The sequence below is a fragment of the Callospermophilus lateralis genome, chromosome 3 (assembly GCF_048772815.1).
Source record: "Callospermophilus lateralis isolate mCalLat2 chromosome 3, mCalLat2.hap1, whole genome shotgun sequence".
NCBI lineage: Eukaryota > Metazoa > Chordata > Mammalia > Rodentia > Sciuridae > Callospermophilus > Callospermophilus lateralis.
This window is the reverse complement of record NC_135307.1, coordinates 97958523-97978674: the sequence shown is the minus strand read 5'-3', so window position 1 is coordinate 97978674 and position 20152 is coordinate 97958523. Positions and strand designations below refer to the sequence as shown.

At 37.4% G+C, this 20152-nt stretch overlaps 1 non-coding gene and 1 pseudogene across 1 annotated transcript; both read left to right on the top strand.

Annotated features, from left to right (window-relative positions):
- Positions 1-7363: 7363 nt before the first annotated feature.
- LOC143396003 (U6 spliceosomal RNA) lies at positions 7364-7470 on the top strand. Its single transcript, XR_013090904.2, has one exon. It is a non-coding gene; the product is annotated as a U6 spliceosomal RNA (small nuclear RNA).
- A 9351-nt stretch (positions 7471-16821) lies between these two features.
- Positions 16822-19420, top strand: LOC143394065 (protein regulator of cytokinesis 1-like; annotated as a pseudogene).
- The last annotated feature ends 732 nt before the right edge of the window (positions 19421-20152 follow it).

The window sequence follows — 20152 nt, the reverse complement described above, 5'->3', positions numbered from 1 at the left end:
CAGACTCTTGCTTCCGATGTCTTGCAGTTAAGAGGTTGATTGACATCTTGGCAGGTCACACCCATCTCAAGTGCTATGCAGGATCTTAGGCAGACCCTGAGGAAGAAGTTTACCTGCATAATGTGCCATGGGAAGTTCCCAGTGCCATACTTATCCCCTCAGGAGGCTACTATGTGCAGCAGTTCACACATAGCCCACAGACCACTGGTGACAACCAGCTGTTCCTATCCACTAGGCTGGATGTGCCGTGGCCCACATGCAGCCCATGGATGGCATGTGACATATATGTACTTATGAATTGCTATTTTTATTCATTAGGTTATAATCATTATTGTTATTATTTTGACGTTTGTCTTTCCAGATTTGGGACTTTCAGGGAGGTTTCTGTGTTCTTTTGACATGTCCTCATCACTTTTTTGAACAATTTTTTTATATCCAAGCTCATCTTGCTTGTACCTCCTGAATCTAGTTATGTAATATGCCTTTTCAAAGAGCCTTTAGTGGAGAAATAGTATTGAGAAACCCAGATCTGGTGGTGGCATGCTTCTTGCCACTAGGGTATCAGTACTTTTCTGCCTGTTATGGCTTAAATATGAGATGTCCCCCAAAAGCTAACATGTGAGACAATGCAAGATGGTTTAGAGGTGAAATGGATTATGGGAGCCTGAAGCTAATCAGTGCACTAATCCCCTGATCAGGATTAACTGAGTGGTAACTGTAGGCTGGCAGGGTGTGACTGGAGGACGTGGGTCATTGGGGCATGCCTTTGAGGAATGTATTTGGTGAGCTGGGCTTAGTCTCTCTGCTTCTTGATCATGTCCTGAGCCACTTTCCTCTACCACACTCTTCTGCCATGATATTCAGCCTCACCTTGAGCCCCAAGAAATGAAGCCATTTGTTTGTGACTGAGGCCTTTGAAACTGGGTGTCCCAAAATAGACTTTTCCTCCTCTAATTGCTCTTGAGAGGTCTTTTTGTTGCAGCAGTGAAAAATCCGACTAATAAACACTGCCCTATTGGAAATCTTGAATTCTCACTAATAACTCTCTCTAGTCTAACCCCTAGGGCTCTTTTTGCCTTCCCCCATTTCATATTTGTGTATCTCTTCTTTCCCTGTGAAAACCCTAACTCCCAATGATATCATTGCATTTACTCATCTGCTCACTGCTACAATATATATAAAATAGTTTCAGAGTTACTAAACCCATTCCACTATGGAAAGCTAACCAACTAGAGCACAGGATTTGTTTGTAGTTCTTTTTTCCACACCTTGAGTCTATATTCAAACTACTATATTCACAGGTGAGTTGAATTAGTACTTTTTTTTTTTAATTAGTACCTTTTCCCTCTTCACTTCAGTTTTATTTCTCAGTTGAAATAGACTGATTTATTTATTTGCCTTCAATTATACTTTTTTGTTGTTGTTGTTTGTACAAAGGATTGAACTCAGGGGCACTCCACCACTGAGCCACAACCCCAGCCCTATTTTGTATTTTATTTAGAGACAGGGTCTCAATGAGTTGCTTAGCACTTCACTGTTGCTGAGGCAGGCTTTGAACTCGAAATTCTCTTGTCTTTTATACCCCATCTTGCCTTTGTTTCATTCTTTAAATATGTAGAATATGCCTCTAAAAGCAAAAATTATTTAAAATCTATACTCATGTCATTCCCTGACTCATCCTTTCTAACCCATTCCTCTCTTACCCCTTGTAGGGAGAAAATTTTTTTATCTTTCCATCTTTCTTTTCTTTTTTGCAAAAATAATGATCTATGTCTTTTCCTCAATTTTTTTTCTTATAAAAAGGTAACATACTTCATTACTCCTTTTCATTTTGCCTTTTTCCTCTTAATAATATGTCCTAGAAGTCATGCCAAATCAGTTCAAATGGCCTTCTTGGTTTTGTTTGTTTGTTTAAACACAGCTGCATATTACTGTAATAAATACATATATCATATTTTAGTCAACTAACCTATGCTGCAAAGAAACCTTGTGCATATGTATTTTTATATGCTTAATGATCTATTTTTAAATAGATTCCTGGAAACAAAATTTCTAATTGATGGTAAGCATGTAGGTAGTTTTGATAAATATAGCAAAATCCTTTCATATGGGTTTTGTTTCTCCAAAGACTCTCCAACAGGTTATATTATCATTTTGTCTATCTGATAGGTGAGAAATAGTATCTCAGTGTAGTTTAATTTGTATTTTTCTTATTGTAAGTGAAATTGGATATTATTGAAGCATGATTTTTTTGTGAATTTTATTGAAGTATAATTGAAATCCAACAAAATGCATATATTTAAATTATAAAATTTGACAATATATAAACCATTACCACATCAGCATAAAACATTTTCATTAACCCCAAAAGTTTCCTTGCAGCCCTTTTTAAATCAATCCTTCCCTCTACCCTTCATCCCCATGCCCAAAGAACCTTGGTTTACTTAAAAAAAAAAAAAAAGTAGATATATTTTTAATTGTCACACAGTAAGTGTACATATTTATGGGGTACAATTTGACATCTCAATACATATACACAATGTATAATGATAATATCATGGCAAATTCATTGCCTTATTTTTTAGTGTTGGAAACATTCAAAAATAATCTCTATTAGCTATTTTGAAATTTGCAAGTAATCATTGTCAATCATAGTTATCCTACTATGCTATAGAAGATTAGAATTTATTCCTCTTAACCAAGTGTTATCAGCTTTTTGTCACTATAGATAAAATTTCACTTTATAGACTTGTATAAAAACAAAATCATATGATGTGTACTCTTTTGTCTGGCTTCTTTCAGTATAGTGATATTTTGAGATTTATCCATTATTTTTTATTACTGAATAGTATTCCATCATGTGAATATACATGAACAGTTAGGCTCTTCCTAGTTTGGGAATACTACAAATAAAGTTAGTATAAACATTTGCATATAAGTCTTTGAACATACCTTTTTTTTAACCTTTGGGCAAATACCTATAAGAAGAATAACTTATTATGAGTGAAACTGAGCATCTTTCAAATGCCATTTTTCTTCTTCTTTCTTTCTTTCGTTTTTTTGTTTTCAGTGCTGGAGATTGAACTCAGGGCCTTACACATCACTAGGCAAGTGCTCTACAATTGAGTTACATCCCCAGTCCTTAAATGTCACTTTTGTGTGTGTGTGATTGTCCCTTAATGTCTTTTGCCTATTTTTCTGTAAAATTTTTGATCTTTAATTTTGAAGTTCTTTATATATTGGAGATATTAAACCTTTATCTTAATATGTTATAAATATTCTCTCAATTTGTCATTTATATATTAATTTCACTTAAAGTGTTTTTATATGCATTTTAAAAATCTGTGTGGTCAATGCCTAATCTCTTCTTGATCATATCTTAATTTATCATATCTTGATTATGTCTTAATCATGGTTAGAAATATTTTCCCAATACCTACATCATAGAGAAGTTAAACCATTTTATTCTATATTAATATTCATTCACTTTTTACATTTAGATTTTTGACCCATAAAGGTTGATTGTGTGTGGTATGAAGATCTTATTTTTCTTAATGGCTATCCAATTGTACTGAGAGCTTAAAAGTCCTTTTTATTTTGTTTTGTTTATTTATTTAGAATTCACCTTTCTCATTTACTATATTTCTAGATATACTTTTTCCATTTTATTCTATTGGTTGGTCTAATTCACATGCTAGTACCACCTTATTTTAAATACCCTCTCCTCTTCCCCACATTAATCTTCCTTTTGAGGTTTTCTACTTGTTCTCATGTGTTTATTTCTCTACCTGAATTTTATATTAATCTGTCCAGCTCCAGGACAGATAATATATATATAAATAAAAAAATTAAAAAGCTTGTTATTATTTCCATAGGGATCATGTTAAATACATAAATTAACTTAGGGAGAACTGACATTTTGATCTTTGAATATTCTAATCAAGAGCAAGGAATATCTTTCCATTTGGTAAAGTCTTCTTTTGTTAAACAAATATGTTTGAGGAAATATATTTGAAAACTGAACCAGAAATTACTTTCATGCGAAAGGTAAAACCAGGAAGTCTGTTTTACTTTCCAATAAATAAAAGCAGCAGTTTGAAAACAATAGTATCTGGAGGTGTAGTCCAGTGCTAGAAATCATGCTTAGGAGGCACAAGGCCCTGGGTTCAATCCCCAGCACCAAAATAATCATAATTTTTACATCCTAATTGTGTTCAGGAATCATAAGCATCTTGCTCCGCAGCATTCAAGTTGCTTAATATCACTTCCTTGAGTGTGCTTTATGAAGGACAATTGCTTCTAGGTATGAATAATAAGCCTAGTTACAATAAGGCTTTTGTTTTGTTTTGTTTTGTTTTATGAAGATGTCTTGGATCTCATTGAGTATCTATCTGAAAGCTATGGACTCACTTTCCATCAATATGGGAACTTTACACAATTTTTCAAAAGGTTGGAGGGGAAGGCATTGACTCCTTGAAGCCAATCCTTAAGATTCTAGTTTTGAATCCCTGCCCTATGGGTTATATTTTACAGGATTATAGACCTAGAGATGGGTAGGCAATATTTGGATTTGAGCACTTCACACCCTGACAGTAATTCCTATAATTCCTGCTTCTCTCTTCCTTCTGAGGGCTTTATTACTTAATTTGATTCTAAGCAAGTTTTATTTGGGCAAGCAAAGTCCCACCGAGAAGATACTAAGGGAGTTCCTGGAAAACTGGTAGGAGAACTCCCTGCATTGATGGTTCTATGAATTCCATGTCAGGAATCTAAACTTTAGGATGGTAGATCCCTTGTTTAGAATGCACAAGGCCCATGTTTGATCCCTAACACTGAAAAAAAAAAATAGAAACCTTATATTCAAATGATTTATACAGGGCTGGGGCTGTAGCTCAGTGGTGGAGCGCCTGCCTAGCACAAATGAGGCGCTGGGTTTGATACTCAGCACCACATAAAAATAAATAAATAAAAAAGGTATTGTGTCCATCTGCAACAACAACAAAAAAGTTTTTTAAAGGTTTTTACATTGAGGGCTGGGGGTGCAGCAGAATGGTAGAGCATTTCCCTGGGTTTGATCCCAGGTTACACCATAGACAGACAGACACACACACACACACACACACACACACCTCAAGTGGATTTATACACTGAGAGTAAAGTACTTGATGCATACCATACATATTCTGAGCATTAACCATATCTGTGATGCCACATGTTGAGTTTTATTTCCTTCAGATTAGAATATCTCACTGTAGACTTGACGATTCAATTGCTACTGATGTCACCAGTATCCTTCAGATTCCCACAAACACTAAATCCAAATACTACAGTTAGGGGCAACAGAGACACCCCTAGAATTCTGGGGAATTATGATCTTCTCTAAGCTACTGGATACATTCCCACTTGGTCTCACAGTCTCAAGACCTACATAAGATGCTTGCTGGGAGAGGGTGATATATGTACATAAACATCACAGAGTTACCATCGTAGAGTTCAAATTTTATTGAGACAAAGGGAATCACTCAAGTGGAATGGCATGATTAGATCTAATTTGGGGGAGGTAAATCACTGAATTTCAGTCAAGTTGTGGTGGCAGTGTGGAGAGATTTTCTGAGACAAAAAGAAGGCTGCATTAGAGCAACAGTAAATGTCTTAAAAGATAGTGACTGTCACAAAATAGAACTAAAGGAATTAGACTAAATGGTGATTAGATACATTTGACATGGGTGGTGGTGGGGTATTGGAACTTGGAGGCCCAAGTCTCTTTCTCCCTAGCTAAATGATCTCATTCAAAGGCATTTTCCGTCTCCTGCCTCTCTGAAACAAAAATAAAAATGTTCTTAAGTCCCAAGTGCCACTAATATGAAGGCACGGACAAGGAAAAGAAAGGAGAAAGTGGATAGTAAAAATGTCCTTGTGGTTAAAAGGCTGCATTGTCATGATGCTTTATGATTTCTGAGGTATTTGGCTTAACCCAGGCTTTTTCTTTGTTTTCCCAAGCAGTGAGGATCAAATCCAGGGCTCTCTACCACTGAACAACACCCCCAGGACTTTTTATTTTTTATTTTGAGATAAGGTTTCACTAAATTGCCCAAACTGGTCTCAAACTTGCAACCCTCCTACCTCAGCCTCCCAAGTTGCTGGAACTATGGGTTTGAACACCTTGGTTAACTAAGATTTTTTATTTGTCCAAGGCTGAGGCAGGCTTGATAACAGTGAACATTTATGTAAAATGTTTTTATTTTCAAAATAATTCTATTTTTGTTCTCCATTTACTCTTCCAAAAATAACTTTTTTATTTGTTCCATTGGGTCAAATGGCAGTTTGTTTTGGACCACATTAAAACCATTTTCCAAAGTTTTGCCATGGCTTGAGTTTCCAAAATCACTACAACTTTTGTGGATTTATCAAAAATTATTTATTTTATTATTTAATGAGTAATAACATACAAACAGTAAAGTATATAAACAGTACTAATCTCAAGTGTTTAGGTTAAATTTTTGCATGTGTACATATCCAGTTAACCACCATTTGGTTAAAACTATAGAACATTTTGTGTACCTCATGAGGTTCTCTTGTATACTTTTCAGTTTAGTCACTGAAAGATTAATCACTATTCTGACTTCTATAAACATTCAAGTCTTGCTTGTCTTAACCTTTGTATATATAGAATCAGAACTCATTTGTGTCTGGCTTCTTTCATTCGACATAGGATTTGCAAGATTTCTCCATCTTGCTGGAGCTGATCCATTCTTCCTTTCTTCCCTCCTTCCCTCTTTATTCTTTCTTTCCTTCCTTCCTTTCTTTCTTTTTTTCCTTCTTTCTTCCTTTCATTAGTGAGTGAACCCAAGGTCTCACAAATGCTAGGCAGATGTTCTACCACCAAACTACATCCTCAGCCCCCAACTCTCCACCTTCTCTTTTTTTGAGACAGGGTCTTGTCAATTTGCTGAGACTAGCCTCAAACTTGTAATCCTTATGCCTCAGCCTCTTGAGTAGTTGAATTTACAATTGTGTGCCTGGCTTGATTAATTCTTTTAAAATTGAGGTGTAGTGTTCCATTGGATAAGTGTACCACAGTTTATTTATGTCTATTCATGAGCATTTGGGTTGTTTCAGCTTTGGGATACTATGAAAACAACCATTAAAACCATATATTACACAAATGAGAAGACGTAAGCACTTATTTCTCTTAGGTATAAAGAATAGATTTGTTGGATCATAAACCAAATATGTGTGTAGAAACTAACAAATGCTTTTCCAAAGAGACATTATTTTGAGGGCCCCACCCCACTAATGTATGAGAGTTCTGTATCCATGAAAAAAGTTGATATTATCAATCTTTTAAATTTCAGCCTTTTGGGTGCTCACTTCAGCAGCACATATACTAAAATTGGAACAATACAGAAAAGACTCATATGGCCCTTGTGCAAGGACAACATGCAAGTTTATTAAGCATTTCATATTTTTTTCTTACTGATATGCAAATGATGTTTATTGTTGTATTGCAACCTTGGACAGTCTTACATCACAACTGTTGCTATGCTACTTGGAAAAAAAATGAAAATAATAACAGGAAAGATTGAAAGAAAGCATACCATAACAAGCTAGAATCTTTTTTTTTTTATTATTTTAATCTGGGAGCAAAGCGGGTGTTGCAAAGTATCTTTGTTACTTGTGACAACAATCAACATACATAGAAGCTTTGTACAACCTAGAGTGATTGTTTCCAATGACTGTTGCTTCTTTCAAGGTGAAACAGAACTTATTGCACCCTATGAAAAAGACAACTACTTAGCCTAATTGGGTGGGTGAGGGTACTCTCTGTTTCATGGTAACCATAAGCACATATGTGGGCAGATGGACAAGGTCTGCAGGTCTACTTAGGGACCTGTTTTACATGCCTTCCAACCATTGCCCATTTTTGTTTTTGTTTTTGTTTTTGAATGTACTTTAAAAAAAGAAAAACAAAATCTAAAGTTGTAGAATGAAAAATTTCTTCAACCTTAGATCCCCTCACTTGGACTTATTTTAGACTTTAGGATAAAAAAAATGTTTTTGCCAAGTTGTGCCTTTCCTTCTGAAATTGTAAATAAGTTGCTGCTTATTTAAAGACAGTCCATTTGAAGGTCCAAGACTAACAACCACTCCCCACATGTCAGGATGCCTTCATCTTCCCCAACATCAGAAGAGGTAGCACCTGTTAGGGGATTCTCAGGTGACTTGATGTAATTTGCCAGTGCCTACTCTATTGAAGAACTGCATTTTCATTCTTGAGAAGAAACTCATGGAAGGGTGTACTTCCTATTGCAGATTCTTATTTTTTTAAAAATTTTCCCTAAGCAATTTATGCCAAGTAATAATGAAGATTTTTATTTTTCCCTGAGCTAAATGAAGGCTAACACAATTAGAACAGGGAAGTCCTGGGTGTGAAAGCATTAATTTATTTACATGATTTATTTATTTTTATTTTTTTAGCCATAGCCTGTATTTCCCTATTTTATGACTGCTAAAGTATTCCCAGGCCCTGCTTTAAACCTAAGAGCTGTCACATTGGTGGGAACAGCTAGACACTGCCATTGTCTTTGTGATTCCTTTTTTAAAAACTCCCTTTTATGCATGTAATAATGTAGAGTAAATGATGAAATATTGCTCTAATGGTTGAATGAGGAAGGAGAAATAAACACCAGTGTTGGGGCTGAGGATTTTTTCTGGCTGTGTGGATGCCCTTATTGAAATGTGGATCAAGACTGTTACTCAAAAGTTTTATCTCTTAGTTATTGCACTTGACTTTAGGGTAAAAAAAAAAATGTTTTTGCCAAGTTGTGCCTTTCCTTCTGAAATTGTAAGTGAACACAGTAACAGTACCTGTTTAACTGTGCCATAGATGTTGTTACAGAGAACACACCAGTGGCTCTCAATGTTGAGCTCACAATACCTAGCAAATATGTAATCTATGGAGAAACCTCTGCAGAACCTGCTGATGCTGTGTGTCTGTTGGAAAATAAATTCGAAATATTTGCCCCCCCTCTTCCGGCAAAAAATTCTTAATCTTTCTGGCCAAGTTTGGTAGTACACATTTACAATACCAGCTATTGAGGACACTGAGGCAAGAGGATTGCAAATTCATGGCCAGCCTGGGCAAAATAAAAAGTAAAAAGGTAAAGTGCTGGCCTAGCATACCTCAGGCCCTAAGTTTGATTCCTGGGAACACACACACACACAGCATTTTGAGGGTGAGAGTAATGATTTCTTATTATGGTTTTAATTTGCATATTCCTGCTGAGTTATATAAAACCCTATTGAACTAAAGAAGACTGAGGAAAAGATGTATTCTTATGAATTAAGGAAGTGAGTCATATTCTCAGATTATCTAAAATGGTAATAATTTAGTTCAATTCAACTTGCCACGGAAGCATCTGTCAACATCCTCTAGGGATTCCAAGGTGTGTAAAACAGATCCTACCCATGGTGTGTTACTATTGAGCAAGAAAGGCAATTAGGTCAACCAAGACTTGTCATGGGATGTGTAAAGCCAAATATCATGTGCTGGAGGAGTAAAGATGAAGGAGAAACTAATTTGGCCTGAGAGGAAGCTGTATTGTAAGAGGGTACATCTTGAAGAAGGAGCAGGAGTTTTTCTTGGTTGGGTAGACTTTGTAGAAAAGGGGAACATGAGAAACAAATACCCAGAGGAATGAAATGGCCAAGTACCAGCAGGGATCTGAGATGGCCAGAATGTGAGGTCGGGGAAAGGGGGGATGACTTGTAGCAAAGCAGAAAGTTAGTCAAGTGAAGATCTGGAGAACCTTGTCAGCACTATTTGGGATTTACCACACATTGTGCTTGGCATGGGGCTGCTATACGAGAGGTGGAGGCAAGGAGACTCCTTGAGCCCAAGGAGTTCAAAGCCAGCCTGGGCAACATAGAGAGACCCTGTTTCTTATTTTTAAATGCAATTTAAACATAAAATAGAACATTGTATTAAGGGATGGGATTATACTCAGGGGTAGAGCACTTACCTAGTATGCATAAGGTCCTGGGTTCTCTCTCTGGTACTGTAAACAAACAAGCCAAATGAACAAACAAACAAAAAAAATCCAAAACAATTTGAGACCTTTATCTTGTATCCTGGTAAGCCACCTAAGAATCTTCAAAGTATGAAAGTGACAAGATCAGATCAGAATAGATTTGATATGATTAGAACAGAAGTTTCTGGCCTTGAACTCCTTTGGCAGTCTGGTAAAGCATATGAATTCCTCAGAATATAATTTTTAAATGTTTAAATTAAAATACATAGGAAATATAAGGAAATATAAATAAAAGAAATCCAATAATATTGAAACAGAATATTTTTAAGCGTGATATTGGCTCCGGTATTAGCACATTTAAAAAATCTGGTGGTAGGTCTAATATTATTATAATTTCAAAGTGGAAATGAGTGTAAGAAATGTCTTAAAATAGACATATCAACTGTAATGTGAGGTGAAAATATCTGTAATTTTTGTTGGTGATAGTTATAAGCATTGTTAATGCTATGGCTTGTGGCTTATATTCATAGTAAAAAAAAATACTAAATTTCACTTATATGTAAGTGAAAATACCCCATGGATTCTATACATTTCTCCCAGAGACCCCATGAATTCTATGTATTTATCTCAGGTTACATCCTCAGTAAGTAAAAAAATACCCCTACTGATAGACTGGAAGGAGGGATAAGCTAGAAGGAGGGGTAGATCAGTTAGGCCATTTCAGTGGTCCAGATAAGACTGAATAGAGACTGCAGTAGTGGAGTATAGGGCAGTGGTGGTATTTGGGAATTGAATCCAGGTGTGTGTTGGGGGAGAGTTAGGGAAGTGCTTGGGGAAGTGAGAGAGAGGAATGACTAAAGGAGCTCACTGAGGTTTCTAGCTTGGGTAAGAGAGAGGATGGCACACCAAGACATACCAGCTTGTACCTGTATAGCAGGCTACTAATTGGTCTCCTGTGTCTTCCTTTGCCCCACTAGGGCCTAATTTCAACAGAGCAGTCCAAGTGTACTCTTTAAACATAAGTAAGATCACATAATGTCTCTGTTCAACATCCTGTGATAGTCGAAGTCCTTTTAATAGTCATTATGGCCCCACATGATTCAAATTTCCATCCCTGTTATTGTTTTTAATTTGGAAGTACTGGGGATTGGGTCTCATTTGCTATTATTCCCCTCATCTCCATTCACTGACTTCCAGCTGCTCTCGCTCTTCTCAAACATATAAGGGGATGCTCCTGCCTTGACCCTTTGCACTGACTCTTCATCAGCCTGGAACGGTCTTCATCTAGGTGGTCACACACTAATTCCCTTAACTTATTCAAGTCTTTGCACCCTTAACCTCCTTCAGTTCACCCCAGTGAGGCCTACTCTTGACAACTCTATTTGGAAAAAAGCCTCTCAGGGGCTGGGGGCGTAACTCAGTGGTAGAGTGCTCACCTAGCAGGCACAATGAACTGGGTTTGATTCCCAGCACTGCCAAAAAAAAAAACAAAAAAACAAAACCAACTTATTCTAGATAGCTGGATGGTCTAGAGGTCAGAGGAAAGATGATTGGTGCTAGAATCTAGACTTGGAAGCCGATTACCGCGAGGTAGTTGTTGGCCAATGAGACAAAATATATTTCTAAATTCGATTTTAAAAACATGATTTAGCCAGGTAGAGTGTCTCATCCTATAATCCCAGTGACTAGGGAGGCTGAGACAGGAGATTGTAAATTCAAGGCCAACCTTAGCAACTGAGGGTTAATACTGAGGGTTAGCTCAGTATTAAAAAATATATTGCTATGGATTTTTATAATATTTTGGTAATGATACTGTTTTAAAACAGTGGTGTTTTGTCATAATGTTTTTTTGTTTTGTTTTATATTTTCTAATTGATCTAATCACAGGCACTAGTTCAAATTTCCATGAATTTTTGCATGCTTTAATTCTAAGCAATCATATATTAAAGAATACTGAGCTAGGGGTCTAAGAGAGTCATACAAGGTGACGTACATGCAAAGTTGCAAAATTCTACCTTGTGTATTTGAAGGAATATATAAAAATGTGAATCAGTCACATTGTATAACACATTTAATTTAGAGGACATACCTAATCTATTGAACAAAAGCAGAGAGCTAGGTGTGAGAGAACATTAAAGAGAGTAGGCACTCATATCTGCTGTTCTCTCAACTAGTATCTTTTTCTTTGTAAGCGTGAGAAGCAATGCTTGAAGAGTCTATTCCATTAGTTGGTGTTAGTTTTCACATGCCTCACTTAAAGTAAGCATTTCACTGTGCTAAGTGTAATTCTAGGGCCCTTCATAAACTTTTAAAATCAACTTGTTAAATTTCTTTAAAAAGTGCTTCAGAGATTTTCACTAGGATTTCATGGAATTTATAGACTGAGAATATTTATCTTTAAAACATTAACTTTCTTGCCAGGCGTGGTGGTGTGTGCCTGTAGTGCCAGCAACTCAGGAGGCTGAGGCAGGATCCTTGAGCCCAGGAGTTCAAGGCCAGCTCAGCCCACATAGTGAAACCCCATTAAAAAAATAGATAATAAGGCATTAATTTCCTATCCAGGAACATGGTCTTTCTTTCCATTCATTTAAAATCTTCTTTAATGTAACTTTTTTTTTCACCATACAAGTCTTTAACAGTTTTCGACTAATAATAATAAAACTAATAGGTTTTTTTTTTTTTGGTGTGGTGGTGCGTGCCTGAAATCCCAGCAGCTTGAGAGGCTGAGGTAGGAGGATCACGAGTTCAAAGCCAGCCTCAGCAAATGCGAGACACTAAGCAACTCAGTGAGACCCTGTCTCTAAATAAAACAGAAAAAAGTGCTGGGGATGTGGCTCAGTGGTTAAGTGTCCCTGGGTTCAAACCCTGGTATAAAAAAAAGTGGTTTTGTTATTGTGAATAGATCCTTTTTCCCTAACAATTTCCAGCTGGTGTTAGTATACTAGAAGCCATCCATTAGTTTTTAAAGTGTAGATCATTTATTTGAACATAGCGCTGAAATTCTATGTATTTATTAGTTTATAACTCTCTGAAATAGTCTCAGCTTTTCTAGTTACACTACCTTATGTCTCTTTTCCTGTTTTAGTGTAGTGACCAAAACTTTGAATATAATGGTAATGATGGAAGTAGGCTTTCTTGTTCTTGATTTTAAGGGACTTCTTGCTTCGAATGTTTCACTATTAGGTATGAGGCTTGCTATGAAATAGTGATAAATGCTCTGTAAGTAAGATTTTCCTCTCTTCTGAGTTCTCAAGGACATTTTACTAATGGGTATTTAATTTTGTCAAGTGCATTTTTCAACACAAGTTGATTATCTTCTATTTCCTTAGTATGGTGATTTATATTAATAGACTTCATAATGTTGAAACACTCCTGTATTTATAGAATAAACTCTCTTGCTCATGATGTAATATTCACTTAATCCACTGCTAGATTCTGTGCTAATAATGTATTTGGGATTTTTTCTTTACATTAATAAGTGGGGTTTGTTTCTTATATTTCTGGATGGACGGAGGAGTACTTTCCATTCTGGTTTATTGGGATTATGTAGGTGTCAGAATGAAATAGGGAGTTTTTATCTTTTTTTCTTTACTCTAGGATAGTTTCTATAATAAATGACTTATCTGGTTTTTGATGGTTTGGTGGAAGTCTCAAAGTCTTTTCAGACTTTTTTTTTTTTTAGTACTAGGGATTGAACCCAGGGGTGCTTAATCACTGACCACTGAGCCACATTTCCATCCCTCTTTCACATTTTATTTAGAGACAGGGTCTCACTGAGTTGCTTAGCACCTCGCTTTTGCTGAGGCTGGCTCTGAACTCATGATCCTCCTGCATCGGCCTTCCAAGCCGCTAGAATTATAAGCCTGCACCAATGCACCTGGCACAGTCTGGTGTATTTTTAAGGAGATCTTTGACCAACTGATTTCTTAGATAATGGCTGGTCTATTCAGGTTCTCTATTGATTCTTAATTCCATTTTTTAGCTTATAGTTTCCTTGAAAGTATCCATTTGTGCTCTGAATAGTGGCACCTGCCTATAATCCCAACAATTTGGGAAGCTGAGGCAGGAGGAATTCAAGTTGGAGGGCAGCCTGGGCAATTTTTTCTTTCTGTCTCGAAATGAAAAATAAAAAGGGCTGGGGATGTGATTCAGTGTCAGAGCACCCCTGGGTTCAATCCTCAGTACCGCCCCCCCCCACATCCATTTGTTTTAATTTTCAAATTTGCATGTTCAAAATTATACATAAATAAAATTCTCTGGCCAGGTGCAGCAGGGCACACCTGTAATTCCAGCAACTCAAGAAGCTGAGGCAAGGGGATGGCAAGTTTGAAACCAGCCTCAGCAACTTAGTGAGAACCTGTCTCAAAAGTTAAATAAAAAGGACAGGGGATGCCACTCAGAGGTAGAGCATCTCTGGGTTGTATCCTCAGTACAAACAAGCAAACAAACAAACAAACAAAAACCCTTGACTCTGGTCATTAGTTAGCTTCTGTAGCTATATTTATATCATCTCTCTAATTTCTAATGTTGTTTGTGTTCTCTTAGAGAGATGCAGAATTTAAATGGCAATCTGTTTAACTGAAGACAAGCGAGAATTTCTACAATAGTATTTCAGCAATCAGATTGTATCTCATACAGCAATAAAAAGTTGTAGTATTTAGGAATGTGGGTATCTTGAAAGGAAGCCTGTACAAATTTGAGTGGTAGAATATATCTAAGAACACATTTTCATTTCCTCAATGCTCAAATGAAATAATACCTAAAGAGTCTGAGAAACCTTGAAGAGCTTACCAGTGTTTTCCCCAACTCTCCTCTTGCCCTGGGCCATCTTAACTCCACTGAGGAAGACATTCTTAATTTTATTTATTTTTTATTTTATTTTTTTATTGGTTATTCAAAACAATACAAAGATTTCAGAATCACATCGGTTACACATCCACATTTTTACATAATACCATAATAGTAACTGTTGTATTCTGCTACCTTTCCTATCCTCTACTATCCCCCCTCCCCTCCCCTCACATCTTCTCTCTCTACCCCATCTACTGTAATTCATTTCTCTCCTTATTTTTTTCCCATTCCCCTCACAAACTCTTATATGTAATTTTGTATAACAATGAGGGTCTCTTTCCATTTCCAAGCAATTTCCCTTTTCTCTCCCTTTCCCTCCCACTTCATGACTCTGCTTAATGTTAATCTTTTCCTCCTGCTCTTCCTCCCTGCTCTGTTCTTGGTTGCTCTCATTATATCAAAGAAGACATTTGGCATTTGTTTTTTAGGGATTGGCTAGCTTCACTTAGCATAATCTGCTCTAGTGCCATCCATTTCCCTGCAAATTCCATGATTTTGTCATTTCTTAGTGCTGCGTAGTACTCCATTGTGTATAAATGCCACATTTTTTTTATCCATTCATCTATTGAGGGGCATCGGGGTTGGTTCCACAGTCTAGCTATTGTGAATTGTGCTGCTATGAACATCGATGTGGCAGTATCCCTGTAGTACGCTCTTTTGAGGTCTTCAGGGAATAGTCCGAGAAGGGCAATAGCTGGGTCAAATGGTGGTTCCATTCCCAGCTTTCCCAGGAATCTCCATACTGCTTTCCATATTGGCCTCACCATTTTGCAGTCCCACCAGCAATGTATAAGAGTACCCTTTTCCCCACATCCTCGCCAGCACTTGTTATTGTTCGACTTCATAATGGCTGCCAATCTTACTGGAGTGAGATGGTATCTTAGGGTGGTTTTGATTTGCATTTCTCTGACTGCTAGAGATGGTGAGCATTTTTTCATGTACTTGTTGATTGACTGTATGTCCTCCTCTGAGAAGTGTCTGTTCAGGTCTTTGGCCCATTTGTTGATTGGGTTATTTGTTTTCTTATTGTTTAATTTTTTGAGTTCTTTGTATACTCTGGATATTAGGGCTCTATCTGAAGTGTGAGGAGTAAAAATTTGTTCCCATGATGTAGGCTCCCTATTTACCTCTCTTATTGTTTCTCTTGCTGAGAAAAAACTTTTTAGTTTAAGTAAGTCCCATTTGTTGATTCTTGTTTTTAACTCTTGTGCTATGGGTGTCCTATTAAGGAATTTGGAGCCCGACCCCACAATATGTAGATCGGAGCCAACCTTTTCATCTATCAGACGCATAGTCTCTGATTTGATATCAAGGTCCTTGATCCATTTTGAGTTAACTTTTGTGCATGGCGAGAGGAGGGGATTCAGTTTCATTTTATTGCATATGGATTTCCAGTTTTCCCAGCACCATTTGTTGAAGATGCTATCCTTCCTCCATTGCATGCTTTTAGCCCCTTTATCGAATATAAGATAGTTGTAATTTTGTGGATTGGTGACATTCTTAATTTTAGCTGGTCTAAGAAATAGAGTATTAAAATTTTTTGCTTGGTTATTCAGTTACCAACAGGATCATCACAGAATGCATCACTGTCAATTCCTTGACATTTCAATTTCACCAAACATCAGCTCCCATCTAGTCCATTTTTCTTTAATCTAATTTAATGAATCACCTCTCTCTTTATTTTCAGCCTGCTATCTTGGGAAATCCATACCATTAATTTTCAGCTTATCTCTTACTTGGATGAAGAAAAATGTTCCGTCTTTTTACTTTCAGGACCTACTTTCATTTATAGGTAGCACATCATGGCTGTTGCAAAGTGCTACCCTGGAGTGGCTACCCCGAGCAAGATCTCCAGTGTGTGCGGCTGGTTGCTGCCCTTGAACCCTCATGGAGGATGCAGGGGGTCTCAATTCCCTGGGGCTGCTTGGAGTGAAGAAGTGAGGCACTGGCAGAGGAGTCCATAGTATGTCTCCAGAAAGCCCTAAATCATCTTCGGAAAATATGGGAATAGGTTGGGATTCCAGAGGACCAGTGGTTATGAAAAACTGAGGTTGTACAGAAGCATATCAAGGGTGCCCTGGATATGATGATTGCTGAATAAGAGAGCCTGAGGAGAGGCTTATCAAAAACATATCCATCTGCCCAAAAGATCTGAACACCTGTGCGGTGAGTTACATTGAGCCATTTCAGGAGGAAGGAGAAACAACTATCTTGCAACTAGAAAAAGATTTGCACGCTCAAGTAGAATTGAAATAAAAAAAGAAAAAAAAAGGAAAAAGGAGAGAAAACAGGAACTGAAGTCACTTCAAGAACAAGAATTGTGTGGGACTGGGGCAGTAGCTCAGTGGCAGAGTGCTCACCTAGCATGCATAGGGCACTGGGTTTGATCCTCAGCACCACATAAAAATAAAATAAAGGTATTGTGTCCATCTACAACTAAAAAAAAATTGTGTGAAATTCTTTGCATGCCCCACTATGACATTGACAGCATCTCTGTTCCCAGCTCAGAAGAGCTGAACCAGGTCAGACAATATGTGACAACATTGATGGAAACAAAGGTATCTAGGCATGAGGAGTTTGTCAACATAGACAGATCATACTGTGTACGGAAGAATTAGATCACACACCAGACACAAGCTTTGAAAGAGATGTAGTATGTGAAGATGAAGATGCCTTTTGTTTGTCTTTGGAGAATACTGCAATGCTATAAAATTTGCTTCGGCAGCTGGAAATACAAAAACCACAAAATGAAACAGTATGTGACGGACCATGTGCTCAAATCCTGAAACTCTGGGACAGGTTGCAGATACCTAAAGATGAGAGAGAAGCTGTAGCAATGGTTATGACTGGGTCAAAAGCCAATGTCAGGAAAGCGCTGCAATTAGAAGTTGATTGGCTAGGAGAACTGAAAATGCAAAACATGAAGAAAGTGATTGAGGCAATTCAAGTGGAGCTGGCTCAGTATTGGGACAAGGGTTTTATAGCCATGAGCAGGGATGAGCTTTTGCCCCTTACTATGCTGAGGACTACACTGAAAACCTGCTCAAACTACATGATGCTGAGATTGTGCAGTTAAGAAACTATTATGTTCCTTGGAAAACTGGGAATGGAACTACCATTTGACCCAGCTATTCCTCTTTTCGGACTATACTTAAAAGACCTAAAAACAGCATATTACAGGGACACAGCCACATCAAAGTTTATAGCAGCACAATTCACAATAGGTAGACTGTAAAGCCAACCTAGATGCCCTTCAGTGGGTGAATGGATAAAATAATGTGGCATTTATACACAATGAAATATTACTCAGCACTAAAAAATATCGAGATCATGGCATTTGCAGGGAAATGGATGGCATTAGAGCAGATTATGCTAAGTGAAGTTAGCCAATCCCCCCAAAACAAATGCCAAATGTCTTCTCTAAGGGAGGTGACTCAAAATGGGGTAGGGAAGAAGAGTATGAGAAGAAAATTACCTTTAGATAGGGAAGAGAGGTGGGAGGGAAAGGGAGGGAGAATGGGAATTACATGGAAGAGGGAAGGAGACCCCCTTTGTTATACAGAATACAGGTATGACGATGTGAGGGAAAAAAAAAGAAGCAGTGGGTCACATTAGATTAGGTAGAGAGAAGTGATGGGAGGGGAGTGGGGGGAAGGGGGAAATGGAAGGACAGCAGAATAAAATAGACATTGTTATTGCTGTGGGTATATATGTGACTGCATGTCCAATGTGATTCTGCAACCCGTACACTCAGAAAAATGAGAAATTATATCCCATCTGATTCAAATGTATGATATGTTAAGATCATTGTACTGTCATGTGTAACTAATTAAAACAAATTTTTTAAAAAGACAAAAAAAAAGAAATTATTTTGAAGTTCATAAAGAACTCTTTGAAGGTTTCCAGAAAGTGGGAAGAGAGCTGGAGGCTTTTCTTAGAGTTTGGGAGAAAAGCTTCAGATCCAAGTCGATTTACAAACAGGGAAGGAAACCTTTTAAGAGAAGGAAAGCAATAAGCCAAGCTCTAGAGAAAGCTCCCTACGATAAAAGAAGAGTTAAAGGCACGGATTGAAATGTGGGAACAGGAGCAATCAAAAACATTTGTGGTGAATGGACAGAAATTCATGGAGTATGTGGCAGAACAATGGGAGATGAATCTATTAGAGAAAAAGAGAGCCAAGCAGGAGAGACAACTAAAGAACAAGAAGCAGACAGAGACAGAGATGCTCTGTGGCAGTGTTCCCTGATGCCCAGCAAGCAGCAAGTACTGCCTCCCAACACGCCGGGCAAAGGGCAGAAGCTGAAAACTGCTACCATGTCCAGTGCTACAGCCAATAGGAACATAGGCTTGTCTTTGCAGGGACAATCTACCACTGCCCTGTGTCTCGACTTCCTCCTTCTGGCAGCAAGCCAGTGGTCAGTTCCACCTGTTCTGGAAAGAAAACACCTTGTGCCAGGAGGCATGGAGCCAACAAAGAGAACCTGGAGTTGAATGGCAGCATTTTGAGTGCGAGAACTTTCAAAGGCTTCCAAATCTGAAGCTACTTCTCTATTCCTCAATGCAACCAACATTCAGGCCTAAGAAGCCCTGACCAGCCAGCCACTGTAGCTTCCTGTGCAGAGACTGGACTTAATTATGCAGAATTGTCTCTAGTTTTTCTTCAATTTGGATGCACTTAAAATACTGGACAGGGTCTGTTACCATGGGCTTAACTTAAAAGACATGAACAAGTATGACAGATCAAAGTCTGTCATGGGTTTAGTAGGTCCATAGAGAGTTGCTTTTATTTTTGACTCGAGAAATACCTTAAAACTTAGTTTATAGCAGTAAGTACGAATATTAGCATCTGGGACCTAATTTTTTTCTCTACTCCATGATTCTTTTTTTTTTTAATTGTTTTTATTTTTTTAAATACATGACAGCAGAATGCATTACAATTCTTATTACACATATAGAACACAATTTTTCATATCTTTGTATATAAAGTATGTTCATGCCAATTCATGTCTTTATTATATGTGTACTTTTTTTACAATTCAATTTTTATTATACATATATACCACAATTTTTCATATCTCCGTATATAAAATAGGTTGACACCCAATTCGTGTCTTCATACATGTAGTACTTTGGATAATGATGTCCACACATTCCACCATCCTTGCTAATCTTCTGCCCCCTCCCTTTCCCTCCCACCCCTCTGCCTATCTAGAATTCATCTATTCCTCCCATGCTCTCCCTTCCCTACCCCATTATGAGTCAGCCTCCTT